This window comes from Erinaceus europaeus, chromosome 9, assembly GCF_950295315.1.
Source record: "Erinaceus europaeus chromosome 9, mEriEur2.1, whole genome shotgun sequence".
NCBI classification, from domain to species: Eukaryota; Metazoa; Chordata; class Mammalia; order Eulipotyphla; family Erinaceidae; genus Erinaceus; species Erinaceus europaeus.
This window is the reverse complement of record NC_080170.1, coordinates 16,510,456-16,533,325: the sequence shown is the minus strand read 5'-3', so window position 1 is coordinate 16,533,325 and position 22,870 is coordinate 16,510,456. Positions and strand designations below refer to the sequence as shown.

General features: G+C 41.7%; 1 long non-coding RNA gene across 1 annotated transcript; it reads right to left on the bottom strand.

Annotated features, from left to right (window-relative positions):
- Positions 1-8,054: 8,054 nt before the first annotated feature.
- Positions 8,055-11,244, bottom strand: LOC132540150 (uncharacterized). The gene is made up of 3 exons (XR_009551389.1): positions 10,472-11,244; positions 9,421-9,677; positions 8,055-8,666 (listed from the first exon to the last, which is right to left on the bottom strand). It is a non-coding gene; the product is annotated as an uncharacterized LOC132540150 (long non-coding RNA).
- Between the last annotated feature and the right edge of the window lie 11,626 nt (positions 11,245-22,870).

The window sequence follows — 22,870 nt, the reverse complement described above, 5'->3', positions numbered from 1 at the left end:
GCAAGGACCCAGGTTCAAGTCTCTGGTCCCCACCTGCAAGGGGAAAGCGTCATGAGTGGTGAAGAAAGGCTGCAGGTGTTTCTCTGTCTCTCTTCTCTATCTCCCCCTTTCTTCTCTATTTCTGGCTGTTTCTATCCAAAAAGTAAATAAAGGTAATAAAAAATTTAAAATAAATATGCTGATAATCAACCAGTAAGATAGAAAACAATGTACAGGTTAAACTATAGCGTGGAGCAGACTTATTTTAAGGAAAATGGGTGTCTACTTGTTCCTGAAGTAAGTTTAAACCTATGAACATAATATTTTAATAAGCATGATGTGCCTAACATTCTCTAGCTCACTTGTTAAAGAGTATATGTATACTGAAGAATATTACATAATATAAAATAAGGTTGACATAGAAATAATAAAAAAGGAAAGCATATAGGACAGCCTCAAGAAGTTTCATACTAAACCTGATGAAATGAGTAGAATAAATTTTTTTAGAAAGGAGTAACATTAGGTTTTCATAAATGTGTATTAACTCCAATTACATAACTCATATATTAAAAACATGCATACATTAGAGTATGTTATGTCAGAATGCTAGACTATAAAACCACAGGTAGATTTAAAAAACTAACTAAAAATGAAAAAAATATGGCACAGTCCCAGAAAACATCCTATTAAATCAAAATCATTCCCCAATAAAGAAATTTTTAAAAAATGTAAAATGATTGTGAAGAGTTAACAAGAGAATCCTTTAATGTCAGGTGGGCAAAATTCTATACTATTGACCAGTTCTAAAAAGCAGACAAATACATAATTTGTTTAACCATACTCTTAGCAGGGCAGAAAACAAAGTTAATAGCATTTTTATTGTAATGTTTCTTATTATTAGAAATGATAACAAGAATAAGGTGAAGATTATAAACACTTCAGTATTTTGACAATATCTTTAAGAAAACAGTCACTTTGCATTGAGGGAAACTAGGCTTGAGGTGGTAGGAATAACAGGACCAGTAATCAAGTTCATCAGTTCCCATCAACTAGCAAAGACACACAGTACCTGTTAACACTTTCTTCAGTGATGTGACGATGGTGCCTTGCATGCTCAGCAGACGTTACAATACTGCAGGTACATATCCTGAGAAATGTCCTTGGCTGCAAAATATAAACACACAAATATCAGATACTGATCTCAAGCAATTTTTTGAGCCTTATGAATAAATGTGTTCCCATACTTCTGATTTTCCTTTATGGTTGATAAGGGAGGAGATAGACATTTAGTATGAGTCCTTTGACTTGAGCTCTTTTAAACAAATAAATTCCTGGTAATAACAGCATCAAAATGACCCAGAAATGATTTTAAATTTCTCTTCCTTACACTCCACCCAATTCCAAAGTCACTGAGTAGAGCTGGCTCTACTAAGATCCAGATTCTTAGTAGAATGGGAGGAGAACATACAAAATAAAGAAATAGATAAATGACAACTTAACAGATGTTTCCAGAGCATAGGCTCAAGCACAAGTGATGATGTTCTCAGAAATCTGCCAGTTCCTTCTACTGCATCATCTCAAGGACCTCTTAGTTTCTTTTGACTATTATTTCTGTCTAAAATATTTATTGTGGGAATAAAATTCCTATAATACAATTCTAGTGATGTCATCAATGCTTGAAAATGCTTAATAACATACAATGGTCTAACAATTTTTCTTGTATGAGTGGCCTGTCATAATCTGTCTTTGCTTGTATGCATTTTGAATCATCTCTTTTCATGCCATATCAGGCTATGTGTAATTTTCCGATTCCTGCTACCACCATTCTAGCCAGCTGAACTGCCCTCTTGTCCACTTCTTATGGAACCTGTCACACATTCCTTAGGTTCTCTGAACCTAAGAAGTGTTGGGAACATGTGTGAGCCTGATAGAGCTTAGGGAGAACCACCCCCATCTTTGGATGGAGGTCTGAGAAGATAACCTCTTGGTAAGTCTCTCTCAACCGAGGTGAGCATAAGGGGGGAAACTCAGACTTGGTTCTTTCCTTCTTGACTCTCAGGCCCACAGATACCCCAGTACTTCCCTCCATTAACTGCAGGCCACATGGCTGCAGATTCACTTATTCAAAGTCACCTTCTGATCACAGAAGAACACACCTTATCACACACTTCATCACACACCTCAGAGCCCAGACAAGAGAAATTCCAAACTATATGGCCTTTTGATATCCATCTTCTCTCTGTCTCACCCTACGGGTTTAACCCCTATGCTTCTCTGGAATACCTTTGGATAATTAAGTTGCTTGTGTTATGGAAAATAACTGTCTTGTATCTCATCAATTCCTGTCATACCAACCCCCTACCTTAGGGGCATGCTGACTGTTAAGAAACCTGTAATTTCTGTCATATTGCAACAATAATTACCTCCATTGCTTTTCTATTTAACTCATGTCCACTTTGCCAATAAACGGACTCTAGGATTCTGGGACTCTAAGGACTCAGATTCTAGATTCACGCTAAGAGTCCCCTGGTGTCTTTTACTTCGTGTCACCCCTGTCATGAGCGAGAAAGAACCAGCCCGTTACCTTTCCCCTGGAGGACACCCTGCCGGAGAAGGAGAGAGACACCCCGAAATCTGGCGCCCATAGCGTGGGGCAGAATTTCCCAACCCCAAGCACCCGGTTGAAAAAAATGCTGGCCCAACCGTAGAGGATCGGGACCATGACTCCAGGAAATGAAGAAGCAATACCAAAGTACATCGGAAGGTAACCCCGAGGCTCTCGTTTGAGTCCCTGTGATCTTTCTCTCCTCCCTATCCTTCAAGCTCCAGGGAAGCTCGTGGAGTGGATGCAGAGAAGGAACCTCAGCAGATCAGAACCCTGGCCAGGCTCTGAGAAACTGAGTGTCCTTCCCATGTTTAATCTTAAACGAGTTTGACCTAATTTTTTCCTCTCCCACTTTTGTGGCATTTTTGTTCTATACCCTCTCCTAATTTCTGAGTCAGTCAGACATTAAAGTGGACCTAGGCATGGTCTTAAAACTGCTATTTACTGCTTAAAAGGAAAACGCAAAAGATAAAGCTTTTTTGTGACAGCCAGAGCCCTCAGAAAACGATTAAACCAGTTCTGAGTGAGATATTACCTGGCTAGCAAGTTATTCTTTAAAGAAAGAAAGAAATCAATCAAACAAGACGGTCTCTTTAACTTAAAGGTTATTAGAGAACCAGCACACACTTTTGATAGCAATTTAATGATTTGTTTCTTTAAAAATCTAAAATGTACCTTAGCCCAGAAAAGAAACTTCCTAAATTTTTTTCTAGGCATGGTGGTAAACTAAGCCCGCCTGTTCCATCCGTGCAGCCAATCACATCACAGAGCTCCTGCTCCACAGATTGGCAAACTGCTGTCACTCATTCCTCTAGCCACACCCGCCCCTCCTGGGGTCGGGGTGGGAGGGAGTGGCTGTGAGCTAAGGAAAAAAATTTTTTCACCAAGAATGTCTGTTCTAAATTTGTGTGCTAACTTTGTTTTCACTAGTGTGTGTTAACCCTCTGAAATTACTAGATTTTGTTTTAAGTTTTAAATAAGATTTAGTTAAGCTGAATGTGATTTTAAAGATCCTGACTTGTAGAGTTGGCACACCTTTACCAGACTAAAATATAAGACAGTTTCATCCTTCTGATAGCTAATATCAGCATCAATTCATTAGTTAAAAGATTTTCTGAGATCTCTAGGCATGGTAAAATGCCTCTACAGTCTCTCTCCCTCTTGTGAGAATTGTAAACCTTAACAGCACCCCAATACCAACTGCCACTGTTTGTTAATTTGTTAATTCCATGTTTGAACTGGCTTTCTAATAACCCAGTCAGTGTAGAGCAGTGGCCTTGCCAGGAATAAAGGGTTAAACATGATATTCCTGGCCTGATAAATTTTTTTTTATTTGGCAGATGTGATTCAACAAAATTATTTAGTCTAATATTGTCATCTAAAATAAATGTAACAGTAAAAATTTATTTTTAAACATTTAAGCTATGAGGTTTATCTTAGCTTTTTAAGTGAAAGATCAATTAAGTTGTGTACCCACCCTTGTTTATAGCTGCCCTAAGGGTGTGATAAGCTTTGTGATAAACAAAGATTCTAACAAACTAAGTTTAAAATTAAGTGATTAAAAAAAAGTAGTAAGCATTTTATCATGTCAACACATTAGGTATTGACTTTCTATAACATACTGGTATATTTTAATAAAGAGCCTTCTAAAATCATATGAAGGAATTCAAGTCAATTCTAACCATTAAACTTCTAACTTGGTACACATTATTTTCTCTTAAGTAAATAATTATAGGTACAATCTACAGATGAAGAACCGACTGCTCATATGGTAAGATTTAAAGCTAAACATTTTTCTTTTTTATTTATGGGTGTGTGATGACTCCTAAAGTCACTCATATCCTAAAATTTTTTTTTCATTTTTCTACAAGCGTCTTAAATTTTAACACTTGACCTGCCATAGTGAGAGCACTTTACTGGCTCCTGCTTTGTTTAATTAAGATCCTGCTATTCAGAATTTGAAGACTAATCCCCATTGATAAAAGCCAGTGCTCTCTGGCAGATTGATGTAACTCACCTGCCCATGTTTGGTAAACAATTTTTTTTCTCAATTGGTACTTTTTCTAAATTTATGTGGGCTACAGCTCAAACAAGAAAAACTATAACCCTTAAGCTCAATTAATAAAAAAAGAAGGGGAATGCACCCCCCAGTATTCAGTTGGCTAAAGTATCAATGAAGTAACTTTACTAAACCTTCTTAATATTTACAGAAATCCGAGTTGTCCATTTATTATATATCATTGACAAAGCCATCCAATTTATAGAGACACATAGTCATAGAGACACATTTTTTTTCTTTTTTCAATGCTGGAATGTTTGTTTTCTTTTTATTATGGTGGATGACATTACTGTTCTTGGAAAATCCACAGAGTCCCTGTTGGCAAGTCCTTACCATTAAAGGGCACCATGCCAGTATATACTCCAGCTAACCTCACCAGCCTACCCAATTCTCTTTCTGCTGACCTAATTTTCGTGTCAGTTCTTCTCTACCTGGTCCTTGCCTCCTAGTTTTTCTTATTCCACAGCTGACCCTCTATGAAGAAGAAGAATTTCATCAGCTGGCGCTGACCCACCAGAGGACCAGACTTGCTGTTTCTTCCCCTGGACTTCACATCAACTGACTGCATTCCTTAAACTTGCTGGTGAACTTTGGGACAATCTCTCTATGCTGCTGGACACATTGAAAATCAACTTCGACAGTCTATTTGACTTCACCTCGGACAGCTTGGAGCCTCTCCAGAGACAGATGAACTCCCTTGCCAAGGTGGTACTCCAGAACTGCCATGGTTTGGACTTGATTTATGCTAAATAGTGTGATCTTTGTCTAGAAAAATGTTGTTTCTGTTAATATCTTGCACAAACTTAGCTGTGATATTAAGAATTCCTTTTCCCCTTTCAATACTAACTCCTGGTTCTCTTCTCCTTTAACTGCCTGGCTTCTACCTCTCCTAGGCCCTTTGCTAGCTATGGTAGCTCTATCGCTGATTATTCCTTGCCTCATTCAATTCCTCAATAAACGCATACATGACATAATTAATGTTACAGTACAGAGAGTCTCAGTTCACGCTTACACTCGTATTCCTTTAGAGGAAAGAAATGCTCTAACTGACATTGATCCATAAACACTGTTCATTAATTAAAGAAATTAGGAGGAGATGTTGGGAACATGTGTGAGCCTGATAGAGCTTAGGGAGAACCACCCCCATCTTTGGATGGAGGTCTGAGAAGATAACCTCTTGGTAAGTCTCTCTCAACCGAGGTGAGCATAAGGGGGGAAACTCAGACTTGGTTCTTTCCTTCTTGACTCTCAGGCCCACAGATACCCCAGTACTTCCCTCCATTAACTGCAGGCCACATGGCTGCAGATTCACTTATTCAAAGTCACCTTCTGATCACAGAAGAACACACCTTATCACACACTTCATCACACACCTCAGAGCCCAGACAAGAGAAATTCCAAACTATATGGCCTTTTGATATCCATCTTCTCTCTGTCTCACCCTACGGGTTTAACCCCTATGCTTCTCTGGAATACCTTTGGATAATTAAGTTGCTTGTGTTATGGAAAATAACTGTCTTGTATCTCATCAATTCCTGTCATACCAACCCCCTACCTTAGGGGCATGCTGACTGTTAAGAAACCTGTAATTTCTGTCATATTGCAACAATAATTACCTCCATTGCTTTTCTATTTAACTCATGTCCACTTTGCCAATAAACGGACTCTAGGATTCTGGGACTCTAAGGACTCAGATTCTAGATTCACGCTAAGAGTCCCCTGGTGTCTTTTACTTCATGTCACCCCTGTCGTGAGCGAGAAAGAACCAGCCCATTGCCTTTCCCCTGGAGGACACCCTGCCGGAGAAGGAGAGAGACACCCTGAAAAAGAAGCTCTTGCTTAACTGTGTTAGCAGGGAATTGAACTTGTATGTATGATAGCTGTGTTATCTCCCAGGCTCATTACTTGATTATTTTCAAAGTTCATCTTTAAGGAATATTTTTCTTACCAATTTCCACCCTATAGGAAGAAAGCCAGGACCAACAAACATGGTGCTGAAATAATTATAAAGAATCATGACAGTTCAATTCATCAGCATGATGAAATTCACACTTCCTCCAGTTGTCTGGAGGGGCCAATAGCACAACACAGAGGTAAATCATGGCCGTCAGAGAACTTATTGCTGTCACACCACGGGTTATAATGGGTGACAGAGTCTCTCTACTTCCTGGAGATTTTCGAACTTGACAATTGAGCAGATTGTGCCCATTTGGATGTTCAAGGTGTATCCTCTGTTTTTAAAGAATTATAGATCGCCCTTTTCTGTCCATGTTTGTTGCCTAACTGTCATGTCTTCAAGTTGCTGGATGCTAATGCAAATGGTGGTCACTGTTACACCATCACAGACAGCCCTTTCATTGTCACTAGGAGAATACAGTCTCTTGACTGGAAACCCAATCGGAACAGGTTTTCTCCCCCTCGAGTCACTCAATCGTGGGCACTTGCCTCCAGTGAACGAGACACATCCCCATCATTAGCCGAGGGAGCCCAGAAGCTGCCACCTGCTTGTGGTCTCCCTGCTCAGGCCAAGTGTGGAGTCTCTGCAGCAGCCACTTATAAGAGGATCCCTGCCTCAGCCTTCCCTCGGGAAGCCCAAATACATTACTTTCCTATTGAGAACCAGAGAGAAAAGATAAAAAGCTATCATATCCATTTGTTGGAAGTGAAAGAACCTGGAGAGAAAACCCTGGCTGTGTAGGTTGTGAACAACAGCATTACTTTCTGCTGGTGCTTTGAGTGCTGTTCACGCCCACGAGGACTCTCTAGGCCTTCAGTCTTGCTGGTGTGTCTGTGCCCAAGCCTGGACTGTTTACTGTCCTCCTGTCACCTCACATGGATTCTGTCTGAGGAGGTCGCTGCGGGGCCAAAGGTGGAAAAGGAGGGTGAGTGTGGGTGGAGGCGTTGTGGGCTGCAGTCAAACTGGCCTGTGGACTCCTGGAGCAGCTCTGCAGTCGACTTCTTCTGCTGCCTCACCATCCCATCCTTGTCCGCTCCACAACTCCCTGTCCTGTGCCTGTGTGTTCCTGGCCCAGTCCTATCCTCTGTTAGGGTCCCCATCATTCTCCACTCTGGGTCTCAGACGAGGGTGGGTACACTCCTTATCTCCTCCTCATCCTACCCCCACCCTTGGCAGAAGCTCCAGTGAGCTCTGAAGCCTGCATTGCATTGGAATTAATCTGAAGAAAATTCCATACTCCAAACAACAGCTATTTAATTTGCAAATCCTGTGTCTGTCATCCTGACATGATTGACAGGTGCATCCTCCCCACAAATAGATGCAAGGAATGTGCCCCTGAGAATATCTCTCAGACACTGTGACTGTCCTCTCTCTCCTCTCACTTTCACTTTTAACATGGAAGGATGAGTTCACAAGGCGTACATTGTCAGGTCAAGTTTGTGCCGATAGCCTTATTAACTTGTTCTATTGCTCTTCTCAGCCTTGAGTCCTGTTCTGCACGTTGCATTAGATAGTCTCTATATGCCATTTAAACTCCAGGTCAGCCAGACTCATTCTTTTTTAAGCAGGACTGGCAGTATCTTAGCCTGACCTGGTCCCTTTTCTTGGAGCAAAAAGAACAAACCCTGTGATGTGGTGGGGAAGGAGAAGGGAGCTAGAGACCTGGCTTGGTGGCAATGAATGAAGCAGATGACACAGACGGGAGTTCCAAAGGGCAAAGAGGAAGCCAGATGGATTGTTGTGTTTGTTTTGGGGGAGCGCTGCTTCAGTGTATTCCCACCCCAGAACTCTGTAGCTCATCCCCTCCCTTGAAAGTGCTCCGATTCTATGTCTCTCTGAGAACACGGTCTCAGGGTCATATGGGGGGCAGAAGGTAGAAGGTTGGGCTTGTGAAATTGCTTCCCTGCTGAACACGGGCATTCACAGGTTGAACCATCCTCCCAGCCTTTATGTGTCCTTCCCTAGTGGGTCAGGGCTCCAGAGAGATGGGGTTCCAGGTTACATTGGTGAGGTTGTGTGCCCAGGGAAGTCAGGTTGGCATCATGGTTGCATCTGCAAATTGGTGTCTGAAAAAGCATGAACAAAAATAAAGAAGAACAAATTGTTTGATAATTTGGAACCTAAAGGCAATAATATAGCACATAAAGAATGTACCTAAAATAGACCTAGTCTTTTTTTTTTTTTTTTTAATACCAGAGCCATACACTAGACTAGTTGAGTTCATGGAGCCTCAGGCTGCCAATTTCCCTCCTTGGTGTGAGTGTGTCTGGAGTGGAATGATGGGGCTCTGAGTGAGAACCAGCATAGACAGCCAGATGGGCTGCAGGCTCTGTGCCTGACTCCAGGCAGTGAGGCAGGAGCTGCTCTGTGGGGATGTCTAGTCCATTTTCTTTAGACGGGACAGGTGCAAGTGCCTCACTCTCTCTCTTCCTCTCTTTTCTTTATTCATCCCTATCTCACTCTCCCATATCAGTTTATCTCTGTTCTATCAAAATAAAAAAATTAAAACATCGGATGCTGTGGATTGGTCATTCTGACACAGTGTCCCCAGTGATAACCCTGGTGACAATTATAAAAATTAAGAGAGAAACCACACCTTCCATCAGACGGATAGTTTGCATTTAGATGGTAATTGATTAAATGTGGACCTGCTCTAATGTGCTATCTGCTGTCTTGTGTAGGCAGAGGAGGAGGAAGAGGTGTGTGCACCCTCCAGCCTGTGTGTGGAGCAGCCAAAGCCACTTGCTCAGGCCGAGGGTGAGCCCAGAGCTTACGTGGAGCAGCCAGTCGTCCAGGAGGCCCCCAGCCTCCAGGAGATACCTGGTCTCTTCTCTGATCCTCACTGGGGATGTGATTTGGGTGGTGGTTTGTTCTGCACCCCGTTGAGCATGTTCTCATGTCTCTGCATTTTGATTGATGAAGTCCTTCTGAGTCCTCACCCCAGGATGAGGGAACATATCCCCTCCCCCAAACACCTTATATCTGTTCTGTCATTCTGTGTTTACTGTATAGGCCAGTACTGATGTGTGGATTTTTAAACCTGTTGTCTGTCCATTTCAGTACATCCATCTCTCCTCCTAGAGGTTTAAGGAAATTGAGAAAAGTTAACACATTTGTCAGTTTAGCAGATCTTTGATTTTCTGTGGAATAATAAAAAGCAGTGGACCCTATGGGTTATGTTATATTAAAAACGGTCATTGTAATGTAAGTGTTGAAACTCAACTGTCCCTTCTGGTGTGAGGATAATTCTGGCAGAAACATCATTGGTGGCTTCCATTGAACCATGACACTTTCTCACGAGCTTGCCTTCTATTTTTGCATTATTTTTAATTGTCAAGTGTTTTCAGTAGTGAGAAATGGTTGACACCAGTATACAGAGTACAACTCTAGAGGGAATGCATATCAGTTACCATCATCAAAAGCTCTGCGTAGCCCCCACCTTCTGCCTGGCACTGCACTGTGAACTCCAGGTGTCTGTTGTGTCCATCACTCTCACAGACATCCTGTGGGTTTTGACTGAGATTGTCACCCAAGCTCACAGACAAGCAGAATCAGGCCTAGAGGTCATGCACTGCACCACGGTGACATGGGGTAGCAGCCACTAGGTGCACAGGCTGTATCTCGGTCTCTAAAGAGATGAGACTGCATTTAGGCTTCTACCAGGATTCCACTGTGCTGTTCTATAAATAATATTCTCTTTATTGAACAGGGATAATTATGTTTAAAGTTAATAGTAAATATTTTTTATTTTACTCTTCCAATAAGAGTTAAAAATATTTGATGCAAAGTATTTTCGTTGATGTGTAATAAGACTTATACATTTACATTTAGAATATTTGTTGGTTCATTAGACTGAGTGATAGAAACTCACCGCTGAACCCTCTCATAAGATATATCCAGGGCAGAGGGGAGATAGCATAATGGTTATGCAAAGAGACTCCTGCCTGAGGCTCTAAAGTTCTAGTTTCAATCCCCTGCTTCACCATAAACCAGAGCTGAGCAGTGCTCTGGTAAAAAATATATATATCCAAGTTGAATTTGATACCTCAGAAATCCTATAGGCCATTACTGGATTACGTCTCTAGTAGAAAATTTATTTATCTTAAAACATTTCCAGGGAGACTTAGGTAAAGCATACAAAGCTTGCTCAGAAGTGCTAGGTATAAATCCAACCAGAGATAACACTCTTCTCAAAAGGAAACATGGATTCTTGAACAGCTGCCAAAGCAATAATGCTTCCATTTTGATCTGACTCAATAGAGGACTGTAATTTGAATTGACTCTTCTTTTTGAAATGGGACTAATCAGAAGATCTCTAACATCTTGATGCTCTGCTCTGATCTAGTAGAAGGAAGCTGAAACCAAGGGACATCATCAGAAAGGCAATAGGAGCCTGAGTCAAGAGAGTTAATTTTTATGACCATCAGGGACAATTGTACTGGGAGGAAAGTAGAGCTGATTCTGAACGTGACCATCATTTCTGATAGGGTGTGTTGGTTTCTTTAGAGAACAGGGTGTGTGTGTGTGTGTGTGTGTGTGTGTGTGTGTGTGTGTGTGTGTGTGTGTGTGTGTGTGTGTGTGTGTGTTACTCAGTATCACTTTGCGGAAATGTTTTAATGGAGGAGGCTATGTTTACAGAGGGAGAGAATATGGTAATGCCCCAGGGCATCACCCACAACCCTGGGAGTCCAGTCTACTAGTGAAGTGTGAGTCACTCAGAAGTCCTCTCATCTTTTGCTATTGGTGAACTAGTTTGAATACTACAGTGTCTGGGAAGATAGTTTTACATCTCCCTGTGTGAGAATGAGATTCACCACACTTTCCACCAATGTTTTAAAACCACATCACTGAAAAGATGCCTCTACCTACTTCTCCACTCCCCTCCTTCTCATCCCCTTCCATCTGACTACCAAAAAAGTTTTCATTTAGCTTAAGAATTCATTTTATTGGCAGGCTGGTGTATGGGTCCACCTGCCAATATCCATGTTCAGCAGAGATACAATGACAGAAGTCAGAACTCCATTCTTCTGCACCCTAAAAGGAATTTTGGTGCATACTCCCACAGGGCTTCGAACCTCCACCAGTATCTGAAATATCAGGAATCTTTGTTTTTATATCCTCACTGAAAGAGAAGCAGATCTGGAAAGCATCAGAGGACTTCAGGCTCTGTTTCGCTTATGTGACAGGAAAGAGGAATAGGTAATACACTCAGAAATAGTCGTAGGTGTAGGGAAGAGGGTGACTGAGGAAAATGAGGGCAGGACCATAGCAGTGAATCAAAATAGGCCAAAAATATGTAAATCATTATTATTTGCATTTTCATCTTTTTCTTTTTGGTTGTAGCAGTCACGATAACAGCAGTATCCTGGCACCTGTCACATGCCTAGCAATCTGCCTAGGGAAAGACTTCTCTGCAGGAAAACATTAGCATCCCCCCTAAACCTGTGCCCTGCTGGGAGCCAGGAAGGAGGGCCAGATGCACCAAGATACCTGCCTCCTGCCCCTGCCTCTCTCTCCACCCAGTGCACACACAGTGCAGATGAGCACAGAGGTACAGCTGGAGTCCGTGACTGAAGTGAGCCCCCTCAGGGTCCTGCTGGATCTCCTGATGCTAGATTCACACAGCCGTGGGGATGGCGGAATAAGGATGCATCTGATGGAGTAAAAGGCACTGGGACCATCTAAACTCTCAAATGGCAAAGAGTTTTAAACTTGAGCCTTAAACTATCTTAGCTTTCTGAATAAAAAGACCCTACTGCACACAATTTCTGTGTGCTGTGAAATGACAAAAGGAATGACTAGCTTAATTGGAACCACCAGATAATTTCTGCTCAGAAGCATATTTCATTTCAGATCTGTGTGACTGCTGGTTTAAACAGAAAATTCACATTGTGGTTTGAAATCACTCTACAAATTCATGGATGTGCTCAGGAAAAATTATGGCAAGTGGGCCCAGAGGATCTGAATTTACAAAACTGCTTCATCAGGTATCAGCTCAATGCCACAGAAACAGATAGTAATCCGTTGTCATGTAAGACACCAACTAATGACATGAAGCCTTGTGCAAAGCATAGAAATACAGCTGACTGTGAAGAAAACAAGCATTTCCTATAGGTCATTTTATTTTATGGTGGAGCTGAAGGTTCAAGTAAGTCAAGCTGTAACTTCTCATGCAGTGCATGTGTCAGCCACGAACACCTGTGTGAAATGTTCTATTCATGCATTATGGATATGTGTGCATTTAGGAAAATAAAGATAGATTCCCAAAACTCCACTATCACAGATAAACACAAATTCACAGAGATATAAGAATCCATAAAATGGGGTCAGGAGGTGGTGCTCCTGGTTGAGTGCACATGTTTGTTCTAATGCACAAGGACCTGGGCTCCAGCCCACAGTCCCCACCTGCAAGGGGAAAGCTTTATGAATGGTGAGGCAGGACTGCAGGTGTCTCTCTTTTTCTCCCTCTCTGTCTTCCCTTCCCTCTCACATTCTGGCTGTTTCTATCCAATTAACAAAGACAAAAATAAGTAAGTAAAATATTCATCAAAGATCCATAAGATGTTCAGCAAAGCCTTCAGAAAAACATAACAAAATCTCAGGATCTGAACTATCTCCACAGTATGATCTAGATGAATCATCAGATTAAAAACTCAGTTCTTACTGGCTGACCATGCTGGGCTACAGTCTCAGTCACTCACTCACTTTTGTCTCAGGGTGCATCTGTAAACAGGAAAGAAACTGGCAGAAAAAATAAGCATTGTGACATTACCTATATGAATGAGTTGAACTATAAAGGGTGAGGCACACAAGGAAATATTCTAATGAAAAAAGATCAGAAAATATTGCATCACCTAAATAACATGTTTAAGATATTTAATGAAGACTGTGGAAAAGTAGGAGATCAAAATTATGGAAGGAAGAAACAATACACTTGCAAAGAATTTTGAAAATAAGCCCAATATCATTAACATAATTAAGCCTAAGCCAGCAAAAATGAACAGATGAAAAACAAATCGATTTATGAACAATGCTTTGGTAAATAGTACAAGAGATTGAGCATTTCATCATCAAACACAACAGAAAAACTTTATAAAGCTATCTTTGACTCCATTGATTTCCTCATTTCCCCTCCCTTTCCTCACAGCTCCTTTTCAAAAATAAAATCTGCTGAACTGTTCAATAAGGACTTTATGACAGGAATGATGGGCATAACCAATCAGAAGTGTCCAGCCCACCCCATCCAAGGGCTCATCCAATAAAGGAAGTTTGTCACCCAGGGGTGGGGCAAAATAACCATTGTTGATCCCAACTGATTTAACTGAACCAACGGTTTTGCCTTTCAGAATCTGAGGCTGGGAATAAGAGTTGTGGACTAGATAGTGGTGCAGCCAGAGCATGCACTGGGTCACAATGAACAAGAACCTGGGTTCAAGTCACCCCCTGTCTTCACCTGCCAGGAGGATGCTGCACCCGTGGTGAAGCTGTGCTGCACTTAATCTGTTTTACTCATTCTTTTCCTCCCCCCCTCTCTCAATATCTCTGTCTCTATCTGTCTCTGTGTGTATATGTACATTTATTTATCTTAAAAAGATAATAAGACATCAAGGGCAACAAAAGGGAATAAATAAATATATTTTAAATTATAAAAAAATAAGAATTTTTTTGGCTACTTGGATTATGGTGATTTAAGAGTAAGACTTTCAAGCTTCAACTATATGAGACCACCCTTATTTTTTTTATTCAGATTTAGCAGATAACAGGGTGTGTAAAAATGAGAAAGTTGATCCAACTCTCATCACGTGGGAGGGGAATAAAGAGAAATCATGAAGGCCTGTAAGCCTCAACATCAAGCTCTAGCACTTCTCATCTGTCTCTGCTGTTTTGTTTCCCTTTCCCACTTGAATTCGGCACCTGGTGAGCCTCTAAGCAGACAGACAGTAGGTGCCAGGTGCCAGACTGTACTGTGACTGTGGATTGATTGTGACACTATGAGCAGCTTCTGGTGGGAAAGGGGGAAATGGGACTCCTGAAAGGAGCTATGAAAGGAATTTATAACCATTCACAGTTATAACACAGATACTATCGTAATTACTAGCTATGGAAAATGTGGGGTGCCTCTCTCTTTCTCTGTCTCTCTCTGGGTCCTGATGGAAAATTAGTTCAAAGCCCTCTGGTCATCTTCCCCTGACAATTCTCACACTCTAGGTTTATGGACCAAAATTCCTTTTGGTGTGCAGAAGGGGGAAGCTCTAGCTTCTGTTATTGTTTCTCTGCTAGACCTGGATGCATCTTTTCCTATGGGTGGGGACTCGAGAGGTTATGCCCCAAACAAACTGTTGAGGTCTTTCCCCATGGAAGTCTGGATGGAATCATACTAGCATCTTCAACTTGGTGCCAACTGATTCTTTTTTCTTTTTTTTTATTGTACTATTTTTTATTGGGGAATTAATGTCTTCAATTCAACAGTAAGTACAATAGTTTTTACATGCATAACATTCCCCAGATTTGCATATAACAATACAACCCCCACTAGGTCCTCTGTTTCTGAGATGATCTGAGCCTGTCGTTAAGTCATCAAACACATATCTTCTACTTTCAGGCTGTAGCCAGAATGGAAGCAGAGGCACCGGCAAGTTACAACACCTCAAATCTCCATTTCCTTGTATTAGAATGCAGCTCTGAAGAATTCACTGACTTACAAAAGGAGAGGGGACTCCCATACACCACCAATTAGAAACATGCTTGTCTTGAAGTTTTCAGAATCTGACATCCATGAGTCCTTTCTTGGGGAGGGTGGAGGGTGAGAAGTGAGAATACTGGTTTTTCAAAATTGTCAGAACATTCCTCTAAATCTGTTGAAATGATGCTCTCCTTGTGCCTGCCATTGCTGCAGGGTAAATAGTGAGCCAGTGAGGTCCAGTGGAAGATTTCTGTCAGTTTTACCAAAACTTCCTGTCCTCAGATTGTAGACCTCAACTGGTTGAGAGCTCCCTTTTGTTCCTGGCCCATTTGCCATGTTCCCAGCATGTTTAGGATGTTCCATCCCTGGGGGGCAGTGAGTCTTCCTGGTGCCTTGTGCTGTTTTTATGGCCAGTGCTCCTGGGGGCTTCCTCTCAGCTTCCATCTATTCTGCTCCCAGTGAACTCTTTCTGGAAGCATTGCCTGTAGAGTGTCTGTTCTCTGCCAGGCAGTGCTCCAGGAAGAGCACAGTGCTCACTGACACTCAGTCTTTGACTGGTCTCCATTGCTCTCCATTCAGTTCCCAGCCACACTCAGAGAGCTTATTGGAGCTGCTCAGAGGACTTGAGTCTGCTCCCAGTGAGGAAAGGGTCCTGATATGGGGGTGAGAAGCTGTCTGTCTGCTCTAGATTGTTTGCAGCCCAGGTCTTCCTTGGATGGAGATTCCACACCAGAGAGGCTCTCAGCTTCCCACAGGGCTCTCCACTGGAGCATCCTGGGGAGCCTCCCTGCCTTCTGCTTCATGCATTTTGTGCAGAAGGGGCTGGAAATGCTTTTTGTGAAATTGAGCAGCCAGTCCCAATAGTGGAGAGTGAATAGTTTGTGTGGATGGAATGTTAACTGTGATGAGGCACTTTTTAAAGATTTTTTTGTCTATCCTTATAGATTTCCACGTGTCCCTCTGGGTCAGTCTCAACTTTTCTGGTCACTACTCAATACTGGTAAAGAGATCTCAGCAAAAGAAACACTTTTGACTATCATTAAGGAAATTTTTAGAGAACTTGAGTAGATAGTCCTAAGCTATGTTCCATCGCTGGGGAGCCAGAGACGACCCGAACTGCCCCTGTGGCTACAGACAGACTATGACCCACATAGTCAACGACTGCCATCTCTCCAGATTCAAAGGAGGTCTCGAAACTTTACATCAGGCTCAACCTGACGCTGTTGACTGGCTACGGGAGAAGGGCAAGCGCTAGTAGTAGTAGTAGTAGTAGTCCTTCACAAAATGCAGCTCCATTGCACTGGGTAGTCCCAGCAACTGTTTTGTCCATTAGCCTGTGGGGTTGTCATATATGTCTCCTTTGTACTTCATGGGGGGGGGGGGTCTCCAGGGAGCAAATCTGATAGATCCATGTTTAGTCAGAGAGTGCAAAAATGAACTGAACAGTCATTCACCAAAGTAAATACAGAGTATCAACTCTCCTGAGGGAGTTGGGGACCCGAAATAGAGAGGTGCTGAAAGAAATTCAGCAGAGACCAAGGATAGACCCAAGGTAAAGTTTATGAAGGGCACAATCTCTTTTCTAATGAATCCAAGGAACACTATTTTAGTTTAAAATGACTTGCAGCCCACTCATTCTCTAACTAATCAGGACCACCAAGTTATCTGCTGGCTCTAGCAGTGCACACCCATCATCTATTACTACTTATCTGTAGAGACACTAAGGCTCTGTCCAGCTCTCTGTGTGTTCCTGGCGAACAGTTTCACCTGACTGGAGTTACTTTTAACTCTTGGACTGCTGGAGTTTTCCCACAGCAATTTGGTCTTCATTTGATAGTAAGCCAAGATCTCTCACCGTAGAGTCACCACAACGGCTTAGCTCTCAGGGCTAGAAAAGTTTCCTTCTCTCTTTTGCAGTTTTGTGTATTGTTTAGTCAACCTGAGAATTTTTACTCTACCTGAAAATACCCTTTCAGTTGCTCACAAAACACTGATTTTGCAAGGTATTTTACTTTTTAAAAATTTTTCATTTATAAAATGGAAATATTGGCAAAATATTAGGATAAGAGAGGTACAAATTCCCACCCCCAGAACTCCATATCCCATCCTCTCTCTTGAAAGCTCTCCTCTGAGAGTATGGACACAGGTGAGGTCCTCTGTCTGGGGAAGACAGGTTGGCATCATTGTAGCATCTGCAACTTGGAGATGGCCCGTGATAATGGAGAGAGGGATCTATTCGAGGTCTAGGCTCAAGGTGTCTGTGTGGGAATCCCAGGACTCCCTGACTAGAGCCTCAGCTGATGGGGTGGCCTGATAGTGACTAAAGAGTCATCATTAAAGGATGCCAGTCTCTTGCCCTTATTCAACTTTTGTAGTGCTTACCTTGATATGGCTATCTTTGGCATGACTAAAGGAAGTTTAATAGGAAGTAGGTGAGGAGGGTATCTAGGTCTAAGAAGAAGCTATTTCATTAGGTACTTTAAGGTGTCTTTTTAGGTATTTCTACTTGCTTGCTTCATTTATTGACTCACTGCAAACTATTGTGCACTTTTGCTTTAATGTATATACTTTGTTCTAATTTATGGATACATGTGTACATCTGCCCTATCTCCTGGGACCTGGTCTATATCTAGGTATTGAGGCTGTTAGGGTGTAGATTACGTGAAATGGAATCAAGGAGTTCTATGAGAAAGGAAAGATCTTACCTGAGTAATGATGCTGAAGGGTTGACATTCCATGCCTGACGTCTCTGGACACATTCTGAAATGAAGCATGCCAAGGTGGTACTCATTGCACTGAGTAGGTTAGGATCAGCAGATGCAGTATCAGATGGTATGAATAGAGAGAAGCATGCTGGAAAGTAAGCCCCACCCTAGAGGTTCCAGTACTGGGGGAAATTTGGGTTTTATATGGAAGCAGGAGGTTCCTGCTATCTCAGAGTTTAAGCAGGCAATAGATAGTTATTGCTATAATCAAATTATTTGGCATTGGGTTGACTTTGAAAATCCCATTGTTAGGATTTGCTGTGTTATACATGACATCACCATAATTTTTCCTTTGATGTTATATATTTATATATATATTTATAATATATATATATATATTTCATAAAGTAACACCACCGGTTGCTTCTGCTCTCCTGGTCTAAGATTTTAGAAGAGTCAGCATTTCAAAGACTTAGCCTATGGTATTCACATTGAAAAATTTGAGATATTCAGTTTCCCCCCTCTCATATTAATACAGATTTATGTGACTAGAAGGAGTATACATAAACACCATTCCCACCACCAAAAGACTATGTCCCATCCCACCCCCCACCACTCCCACCCCCCACCCCCACCCCCAGTGAAGCTGAGAATCCATCCTTATCCTCCATTCAGAGACTTTTACTTTGGTGCCCTACTCCAAACTCAGTCAGATCCTGCTTTTAATTTTCCCATTCAGTTCTTCTTTCTCAACTTCTGTAAAGATATTTATTTAAGATTTATTTTTATTTTTAAATTTATTTATAAAGAGGAAACAATGACAAAACCATAGAATAAGGGTACAACTCCACACAATTCTCACCACCAGAACTCTGTATCCCATCCCCTCCCCCAATAGCTTTCTTATTCTTTAACCCTCTGGGAGTATAGACCCAAGGTCACTGCAGGATGCAGAAGGTGGATGGTCTGGCTTCTGTAATTGCTTCCCCACTAAACATGGGCATTGACAGGTCGATCCATACTACCAGCCCATCTCTCTCTCTCTCCCTAGTGGGGTGGGGTTCTGGGGAATTGGAGCTCCAGGACACATTAGTGGGACTGTCTATCCAGGGAAGTCTGGTTGGCATCATGTTAGCATCTGGAACCTGGTGGTTGAAAAGAGAGTTAACATACAAAGCCAAACAAGCTGTTGACTAATCATGAATCTAAAGGCTGGAATAGTACAGATGAAGAGTTGGGGGGCCCTCCATCTTGTAGCTAGCTAGTAGGCTGTTGGTATGCATGAGACTCCTTCTGTTTCATTTGGTTTAAATTCCCCCTGCTTAACACTATTCTATTTACATAACCACTTCATTCTGTTTACATAACCACTGTTAACAAGTTCCACCCTCCCTCCAGGGCATTTGTGGTTCAGTGATAGGATTCTCGCCTAATCTGCCCCCTTTGTCACACTCTGATTTTCACCAGTCATTTTTCTCTCCACCCTCTCTATGTCACATCCTGTTTCCACCTTGCTTGGCAAGTATATATAAAGACTGCATTGTGAGTTTTACGGTACTGTACCTTGAGTTTAGCTTAGCTCGTCTTAGATTGTGCTGCATCCTGCATGAATAAAGAGATACTGCCTACAGCTTAACCATGAGTCCCTGGTCGTCTGTTACCCGCCCGTGAAGCCAGCCCGGCGAAAACAACATAACCCGTCAAAAACAACAGTAGGCATATTTTAGCTATATTCTAAAGGGCCTGTGCCTATACTAGTTTTTTTTTTTTTCCCTGAACCTGAAATCTGATATGCAGGTGGATCCAAGTTATTGTCTGGGGAGATGATGTCATGGAAAAAGGACCAGAAAGCTGCATCAGGGAAGACAGTAGCTCCCAAATATGGGAAAGGTGTATAAATATTGACTGAATGCTCTGTTTTTTTTCTTGCTCTGTATCTTTCTTTCTGTATCTCATAAAAATAAAGTGAAGAGATTCTCTAAAAATAAATTTAAAAAATAATAAAACCATACATAGATTTTATGTATGTACATGGAACACTGCTCAGAACACTGTTCAGCCCTGGCTCTTGGTGGTTTGGGGGATTGAACCTGGGTCTTTTGAGCCTCAGGCATAACAGTCTCTTTGCATAACCATTATGCTATCTATCCCACCCTTTATATATTATTTACATTATTTTTTTATCAGAGCATTGCTTTATAGTGGTGTAAAGGGATTGGATCTGGAACTTCAGAGCCTCATGCATGAAAGCCTTTTGCAGAATCATTATAATATTATATTTTCCCTACCTGAAAACTAACACATGTAAATGACATCACTTGGTGCTTTTTGAATGCCCAGCATCACTATATCGCTGCATGGACCAATGCACAGAGGGGCTTACCTTCTTCCTCTCATGGTCCATCCATTCAGTGTTCAGAGCCACAAGACTTATATGAAGGTCATATACCAAATATCAAATCAGCAACTGCAGTGAGACTTCCTGCATACTTCCCAGAATCTGTACACTTCTGGTGAATTCAGATTGTAATCAAACCGCTTGTGTGTCTCCATTTTGTACCCTCAATTGCAACTCTGAATCTGTACACTTCTGGTGGGCTGTAATCAGCCTGCACCCTTTTCAAGCCTGCCCTGTAACCAACCAGCCAGCTCCCACTTTGCCGTGTTTCAAAGCATAAAAGCTACATGCCAGAGCAAAACAGGCAGCCCTGTGTGACACCAATCCTAACACTTCAGAGTTGTAACATTCTACAGCTGTAACACTTCAGAGCTGCACTGTGTCCATAGCACAATTACTATAGCATCTGTGCTACAATTCTGGCTATGAGTTCCTTTCTTCTTCCCACCAAAAGCGGCTCTTAGTATCACAATGCAATCCACAATCAGGATATAGTCTGGCCCCTGGCACCTGCTGTCCGTCTGCTTAGAGGTTGACCAGGTGCCTAATTCAAGTCGGAAAGGGAAACAAGGGGGCCAGGCAGTAGCGCACACATGGCTGGAAGCACCCAAGGACCAGCTTAAGGATCCTGGTTTGAGCCCCCCTCTCTCCACCTGCGGGGGCGGGGGTTGCTTCCAAGTGGTGAAGCAGGTCTGCAGGTGTCTGTCTTCCCTCTCTCTGTCTTCCCCTCCTCTGTCAATTTCTCTCTGTCCTATCCAACAACAATGACAGCATTAACAATAATAATAATAATGACAGCATAAGCAATAATAATAATAATGAATGGTAATAATAATAATAAAACAACAAGGGCAACAAAAGGGGAAAAATGGCCTCCAGGAGCAGTGGATTCATAGTGCAGGCACCGCACTGAGCCCCAGCAATAACCCTGGAGGCAAAAACAAAAAAGAAAAGGGAAACAACACAGCAGAGACAGATGAAAACTGTTAGAGCTTGACTTTGAGGCACACAGACTTCATGATTTCTCTTTAATCCCCCTCCCATGTGATGAGAGATGGATGGAATTTTTCATTTTCTACACACCCTGTTATCCTCCTTAATCTGAATCTAAAAAGTAGGGGTGGTCTCACCTATTTGAAGATTGAAAACCTTACTCTTAAATCACCATAATCAAACTAGCCCAAATAATTCTTATCATCTTTTTAAGATAAATGTACATAAACACACAGAAACCAATAGAGACAGAAATATTGAGAGAAAGGTGGAGGAAGAGAATGATCAAGACAGATAAGTACAGCACAGTTTCACCACTGGTGCAGCATCCTCCAGGCAGGTGAGGACAGGAGGACTTGAACCCAGGTTCTTGTTCATTGTAACCCAGTGCATGCTCTGGCTGCACCACTACCTAGCCCACAACTCTTATTCCCAGCCTCAAATTCTGAAAGGCCAAACCACTGGTTCAGTTAAATCAGGTGGGATCAACAATGGTTATTTTGCCCCATCCCTGGGTGATGAATTTCCTTTATTGGATGAGCCCTTGGATGGGGTGGGCTGGACACTTCTGATTGGTTATGCCCACCATTCCTGTCATAAAGTCCTTCTTGAACAGATAATTTCTTTAAAAGAAGCTGTATGGAATGGGAGGTAAAATGAAGAAATCCAATGGAGTCAAAGCTAGCTTTATAAAGTTAACACTGCTATTTCGTTGTGTTTGATCATGAAATGCAGCTTAATATTCAAGCATATTAATCATATCTTCAGCTCAATATCATGTACTATTTACCAAAGCATTGTTCATAAATCAATTTGTTTTTCATCTGTTCATTTTTGCTAGGCCAGGTTTAATTATGTTAATGATATTGGGCTTATTTTCAAATTCTTTGCAAGTGAATTGTTTCTTCCTTCCATAATTTTGATCTCCTACTTTTCCACAGTCTTCATTAAATATCTTAAACATGTTATTTAGGTGATGCAATATTTTCTGATCCTTTTTCATTAGAATATTTCCTTGTGTGCCTCACCCTTTATAGTTCAACTCACTCATATAGGTAATGTCACAATGCTTATTTTTTCTGCCAGTTTCTTTCCTGTTTACAGATGCACCCTGAGACAAAAGTGAGTGAGTGACTGAGACTGTAGCCCACCATGGTCAGCCAGTAAGAACTGAGTTTTTAATCTGATGATTCATCTAGATCATACTGTGGAGATAGTTCAGATCCTGAGATTTTGTTATGTTTTCCTGAAGGCTGCTGAACATCTTATGGATCTTTGATGAATATTTTACTTACTTATTTTTGTCTTTGTTAATTGGATAGAAACAGCCAGAATGTGAGAGGGAAGGGAAGATAGAGAGGGAGAAAAAGAGAGACACCTTCAGTCCTGCCTCACCATTCATAAAGCTTTCCCCTTGCAGGTAGGGACTGTGGGCTGGAGCCCAGGTCCTTGTGAATTAGAACACACATGTGCACTCAACCAGGAGCACCA